Consider the following 7,741-nt stretch of genomic DNA (forward strand, 5'->3'; position numbering starts at 1 on the left):
TATATAATTATTATGAAAACTTAATTATTAAAACTTTTTCATTTATGTGTCAAATAGTAGTTTTATCAAAATAATAATAATAATTTTTTGTCAGTAAAAAGAGAAATAATTTTAAAGGATATTGATTCAACTTAGTTTGCATTGCTGCTGCAACAAAAAAAAACTTAGTTTGCATTGTTTCAAAAAATTAGCAGTTTTTTTTTCTAAACACGTATTTTAACATTGTTTACGTAATTAATTTTACTTACTATTTACATTTACTATTAAGTCGTATTGATTCGTAATAGTGTCTTGTTTTATTATGTTGGACATAGATTACAAGTTTAAAAGAGTTAATTTTTTTCTTATACTTGTAAGATATATTATGTCCTTTTTAATTAATGTACTATTATAATTTTTCCATATTATCAATATTTATATTTGAATTTTAAACTGTTAAATAGTTTTTTAATTTTTTTGTGTTGATAAAATTAGTTTTATTAATAATAATCTGTCTTGAATTATTTGTTATTAGAGTTATTTGTTATTTTGGATTATTGCTCTTTCTTTTAGACTCCAAAGAAACAGATGACTTTTGAAGGATCAGGAATGCATTCACAGATAAGTTTTTGCAATTCTTATTCATTCTAATTGATATTTTTTATAATTTTTCGGCAAGTATTATTGTTGCTCATAAAGTTATTGTCTTTTGTATTGTGCTTTTCTTCATTATTTTTCTAATTTCAGTTTACTAATACATACATTTGGTTTATTTGCAATTACACAAGCAATAAAGCAAAACACCATGTTAAAATTTTCAAACGGGCAAATAACTTCCAACCCTTAAAAAAATGTTTCTCTAAATATTTCTCTTGGCTTGCTCGTGTCATTTCTTAAATGGGGTTAGAGAATTCCCACCGGGTCAGAAGCTCTCATGGACATCATCATTTGAAAGAAAAAAAAATCAAATAAAACTACAAATTATAATTTTTTATTTTAAATATATATTTTTGGAGCGGGTGTGACACAGCACACCCCAAAAAATGACACTTGGAAATGTGTTTATCCCAAATTTGTTTATGGTGGTGTTTATTCTAGTTATAGTGACTCTCATGCACATTTTTAATAAATTTAGAATAGTTTACAATGCCGAAAATAAAGTTCAAAAAGGTTGTTGCACTCATACTTATTTTTTTTATACGTGTGTAAAAGTAATTGTTTTGTACTTTGTTTTCAGCACTGCAAACATTCCAAATTTCTTGAAAATTTGCAGGTAGGTAACTATAACGACAATAAACACCACTATAAAAAAAATTAGAATTAAAACACCCCCAAATGGTTTTTTTTAGAGGTGGGGTGTACTTATTCGTCATTTGGGGTATTGTATCATAGACCCCCTATATATTTTAAATCATATGTATATTAAAATTAGGGAAAATACCAATTTGACCTGTTTGTTTTGGCTGAATACTCGATCGGCGTCTGTGTTTTATTGAATGATAAATCGAGTCTTGTGTGTTTGTTAAATGAAACAAAATAATACCCTGAACCTGATTTTGCTCAAACAATTTTTCAATATGACTAAAATACCCTCAGGTTTTTGAATTAATGAATTTATTAAATAATTAAAAATAAATTTTTAAATAAAAATTAAATTAAATTAATTTTTAAAAAATAACTAAAAATATAATAAAATAAAAACTAATCAAATAAAATATATAAACTAAACTATAACATAATTTTAATGTGATGTATAACTAAGTTAAATTATAACAAATCTAAATAGAAAAATAAAATAAAATTAAAACTAATTAAACTAAACTAAAAAACTTATATCGTATTTTTTTCATATCCTTTTTCATCATCTTCTTCTATTAAAATCAGCAGATCTTCCCTCCCTCCATCTCAGCAGATCTTCCCTCCCTCTCGTCCCTTTTTCTTTCCTCGCTCATCTCCTACCCCATTGTTCTTTCTACCAAATATCCTCCCAACTTCTTAGATCTGGCAAAAAACTCTAGATGTCTTAAAGAAAAAACCCAGATCTTAGAGATGGGTCTTTTGAAATGGTGGCTTCATCCCGAACCCAAATCCCAGGTCAATGGGTGGCTTATCGTCTCTAGCATGGGTGCTCTCCGTCAGGAGGTTTGTGAGTCTGTCAACTTCTTGTTGCCTAGCAGTGCTTAAACGTTGCTCAAGTTCCAGATATGTTAGAGAGGTAGCAATGGTAAACGGAGGAAGAACTCTGCAGGTTCATTGGTCTTGGGCGAGGCTCTGTGGGAGACGAAGTTTATGGGTTTTGTGAGAGATGAGGTCTTCCACTAGTTCAAGATAGCTTAGTGGGTTATGGAAGCTTGAAATGGGGCAGCAGCTCGGGGTTCGGGCTCCGACAGAATTTTACCCATAATTTTTAAACAAAAAATTACAAAATTCTTATGCCCTAAAATGGCTTACATAATTCATCTAGAAATTTTAAGAACAATTCATAAACCCAAAAGTACTATTATAAACAACCCTTAAGAATCTATCATCATGAAAATAAACATCCATCCATTCAAACATATATCACATATAATATAAAAATGCATATAACCCCACGTATCAATTAATAATTGTTAGGGTTTTATGCCATAATAAGAAACTCAATTTCTTTGTAATCTCATTTATTATCAATAAAAGAATAGAAATCATTTTTTGACTTGGTCAATCACTTTGTTCACATGTTTTATTTTCATGATTATTTGATTAATGTAAACTTCTATTAAATCTTGAGCATATAGCTAATCGTATTTATAGTGACGAAATCACAGTGGAATATAAATATGATTATATATTCAAAATAAGTTAGTCCTAAGATTAGTCAGTGCACAGGATTTACATTAGCTTGCCAATCTACGATATGATCTACTTACACATCGCAGTGTTATGTCCTTTCTGGAACATTAGCAAAGTAGATAAGATCGGATGTATTTGTTACATCGGACTGGACCGATGTTGACAGTACACATGATAAGTAAACATACCATTATTATCTATTCTAGTCATATCATTTAGTTGACGATAGGTCAATTCAATCTCAATTCTGAGTGGTTAGTGTTCTAACTGGTTGTATTATTTGAGTTCTTTGACTTGTTCATTACCAGCTTACCCTACGAACTAGCCCATACTTACATCTTAGGAACTCAGTAGTATAATTGAGTGGGAGTGTTAACCATAGATATGAACATCTATAGCTTCTGATGAAGAAGTGAAATGATGGTTTCCTTTTAGTTTGGTTCAATGTGCTGAATGATAGAGATCTCATTTCAGTAATTAATATTAGTTTACTAAAAAATCATTTACAACTAAGTATTTTAAGGATAAATACAATGGTAGGTAAAACAGTATTTGTAACGCCCTGCTAATTAGGGACCATTACCAAGTGTGTTTAAAAGCAGTGCTGGACTTGCTAAACAAGTCATTTGGACTAAACATGTGATAAAGCCACCAAGGGTTTAGATATTAAAAATTTTGATCAACTCATAAACATTTCCCATTAAACTAAAAACAAGTTCTTTACATGGGATCCCAAAAACGTTAGTTTAAAAGCTTATTACAAAACTCAGATTACACAACAAGCCGACCTAAGCGGCAAAAGCTGGGTTTAACCCTAGTCCCTCTAAGCATCTCGGCCATGGTGGTCGAGCGGACTGCATATGTACATACCACTGCTAATGCCCTCCGACTCATGGCTGGTTGAGCTTCTCCTTAACTTTACCTGCACCACAAAGCACCTATGAGCCAAAAGACTCAGCAAGAAAACATAATCAACAGTTCACTAAATAACACAACCATTAAACAGTAATAACTGAAGCCAGTACATTCCTCAAACTCAATTGGAGACAATAGAGTCTCACAAGTGCATGTTGCACTTCTTCTCAAGTTATTGGCATCCGAGCCAGCCAAGTGCATGTCGCACTCCCAGGGTGGCCCAGCCATGGTGGCCTGCACTCCACATGCATTATGCCAATCTTAGCTTATAAACTAAGCTCCTTAAGCCCTTGACTTATAAGTCAAGCCACCACGTGCCTCCAACTTATAAGTTGAAGCCTTGGGATTCTCTACTAATAAGGATCTCCTAGAGCCCATCATATTCTCAACTAATAAGTTGATCCTCACTTAACATCCTAATAATACCCTAGTTTATAAACTAAGCTTCACAGTCATATCAGACAGTCACATGTTTCATATAGCATTCTTATCAAATAGTCAAACAATGCATTATAATACATTCACTCAACAGTCATAAGCATAATCATAATTATGCACGTTACAGCGTACCTAATCAGACATTCGCAACATAATTATAATCATGTTAATCACCTTAACTAAGCTATAATCATGCATTCACATAACAAGTGCAGTTTTCTTACTTTTGGTCCGAATGCGGGTTACTAGCGACGACCCTCTGAGTACGATCACCGATTCAAGCCCTTAGCGAAAACCTAGTCACAATCGCGATAAGGAAGTTCCCATCAATAACAAGTAAATACAACTTCCAGACCAACTCTTAGCGTCTGGGACATCAAATTCCACTTAACAAGGAAGTAGAATCAATCCCGAGCCCAAATGGTTAGGTTCCCAATCTAAAAATCCCATTTAAGCCAAAATTCCCCTTAAGGGTCGCGGCCCCTCACACCCGATCTGCGGCCTGCCTCTAATTTCAATGGCTCGGCCTCCCTGGAAACCAACGCGTGCCGCGGCGCGCCCCTGAGGCGCCGCGGCCCGCCCCTGCCTCCGAGCCCTGCTGGCTCGAAATTCCTCTCGCAGGACGCGGCTCACCACCACGAACCCAGAAATTTTTGGGTTTTTTCTTCAACCGAACCCAGCCAAAACTTAACCAAATCTGACCCACACCTCCAATTCAATTCCCATAGTTATCACAACCCTTTCCAAAAACAAAACCCAGGCATACATCTTAATAATACTTATCAAAATTCACAAACTCAACCATCCAACTTTCTAACATGCATAAACTTTAAACTTCAATTAACAATCACAGAATCACCAAGAGCAACTGAGTTTAAATCTTACCTCAGAGATGAAAAAAATTCCCTTGAACTAATCCCCACGCCTAACACCTTGATTTTCCAAGCTTTGATCCTCTTCAATTTTCCAAAAACTCCTCAAGCTTCCATGGCACCTAGAACAAACGAGGGAGAGAGAAAGGGAGCTGCTGAATTTCTTTTTCTTGTAATTTCCTAAATAGTCTGTGTATATCCCAGCCAGCTAAATCCTAAACCTGAGTGGAAAAGACTAAGTTACCCCTTGTCCTTAGCTTATACCTCAAATATCCACAAGGGAAATTTTGTCATTTGCTTTAATTTCCGCTATCCACAATTTGCATCCTATAATTCCCGCTACTTCCAATATTCTCACACGGTTACCAATAAATTCCCATTACCCACTAATTCCTGGTAATGTACTAAATTACTATAATACCCGCAAGCTCACCCCGAACCGGGTATTAAGACCCCGTTGTGACTTCCTCGCTAACTTGCTCATCGGGATCGCCTCTCGCCGACTAACCCAAATATATATCCACATAATAATGTGGTCTCAATCACACAAACACATATTTGCATTCATACCCGAAACGGGTCAAATTACTAAAATACCCTTCTAATAAGAAACTGGCCCACATACACATATTTAATATCTCTAGCATACAAGCATGATTATATTATAATATAATTCACATAATAACTCAATTATTGCCTCCCGGCCCCCTAATCCAGGCACTAAGCCATATTAGGAATTTCGTCCTCAAAATTTTACCTGAACAGCGCGGGATACTGATCCCGCATAGTTGACTCCAATTCCCAGGTCGCCTCCTCGACCTTGCTGTTCCTCCATAGTACCTTCACCAAAGGTATTACTTTATTCCTCAGTACCTTGTCCTTTCTGTCTAATATCTGGATTGGCTGCTCCTCGAAGGAAAAATCTGATTGCAGCTCCAGATCATAAGAACTCAGCACAAGAGTCTCGTCGGAAACATACTTCCGTAGCATCGAGATATGAAACACGTTGTGCACAGCTGACAATGCCGGAGGTAATGCCAACCTATAGGCTACCTGACGGATCCTTTCCAGGATCTCAAATGGTCCTACGAACCTAGGGCTCAACTTGCCCTTCTTGCCAAATCTTCTCAACCCCTTGAACGGTGAGACTCTAAGGAAGACATAGTCTCCCAATGGAACTCCACGTTCCTACGCTTTGGATTCGCATAACTCCTCTGTCTACTCTGTGATGCGAGCATCCGAGCTCTGATCTTCTCTATTGCTTCATTGGTCCTTTGAACTGCCTTAGGACCCAAGTATCTGCGCTCACCCAACTCATCCCAATGAATAGGTGATCTGCACTTCCTACCATACAACATCTCATAAGGAGCCACTCCTATGGTCGCCTGATAGCTGTTGTTGTAGGAAAACTCTATCAGGGGTAAATACTTACTCCAAGACCCCTCAAAATCTAGTACACAAGCTCTCAGCATGTCCTCCAGTATCTGGATAGTCCTCTCAGACTGACCATCGGTCTGAGGATGATACGCTGTACTAAACTTTAGTTGTGTGCCCATTTCCTTCTGCAAACTTCCCCAGAACTTGGAAGTAAAAGTAGGATCTCGATCTGACACGATCGACCTCGGAGCTCCATGAAGACGTACTATCTCTTTAACATAGAGATCTGCATACTGGTCAACGGTAAAAGTTGTCCTCACTGGTAGAAAGTGAGCTGATTTAGTGTATCTGTCCACTATCACCCACACTGAATCATGATGACCCACTATCTTAGGCAATCCCACCACAAAATCCATTGCAATGTCTTCCCACTTCCACTCTGGAATGTCAAAGGGTTGTAATAATCCTGCAGGTCTCTAATGTTCAGTTTTGATCTGTTGACACGTCAGACACTTAGCTACATATTCAGTTACATCACCCTTCATCCCCGGCCACCAGTACAAAGTTCTTAAGTCCTAATACATCTTGGTGGTACTCGGATGGAAGGAATACGGGGTGGTGTCAGATTCATCCAGAATCTCTTGTCTAATAACAGCATCCATCGGAACACAAATCCGACCCTTGTATCTTAGCAGGCCCATGTCAGATATAGAATAGTCCCTAGCTACTCCAGCTAGAACATCCTCTCTAACCTTCACCAACTGTGGCTCTTGTAACTGACTCTCCTTTATCCTATCTAGGATAGTAGACTGCAGGGTAATGTTGGCTAACTGGCCCACTACTAATTCAATCCCTGCTCTGGTCATATCCTCAGCTAACTCCCTGGATATCTGTCTCACACTATACAACTGCCCTGGACCTCTCCGACTTAGGGCATCAGCCACCACATTGGCTTTACCTAGATGATAGAGAATCTCACAGTCATAGTCTTTCACCAGTTCCAACCACCGCCTCTGTCTCATATTCAAATCCTTATGTGTAAAGAAGTACTTAAGGCTCTTGTGGTCTGTATATATCTCACACTTCTCCCCATAAAGGTAATGCCTCCATACCTTTAATGCAAAGACCACTGCTGCCAACTCCAAATCATGGGTTGGATACCTCTGCTCATAATCCTTTAACTGTCGTGATGCATAAGCAATCACCTTCTCTGCCTGCATAAGGACACAGCCTAGCCCTTGCCTTGAGGCATCACAGTAGACCATAAATTTCCCCTGACCAGTTGGAAGACTCAAGACTGGAGCGGTAATCAAACGCCGCTTCAACTC

The sequence above is a fragment of the Humulus lupulus genome, chromosome 3 (genome assembly GCF_963169125.1).
Source record: "Humulus lupulus chromosome 3, drHumLupu1.1, whole genome shotgun sequence".
Classification (NCBI taxonomy): Eukaryota; Viridiplantae; Streptophyta; class Magnoliopsida; order Rosales; family Cannabaceae; genus Humulus; species Humulus lupulus.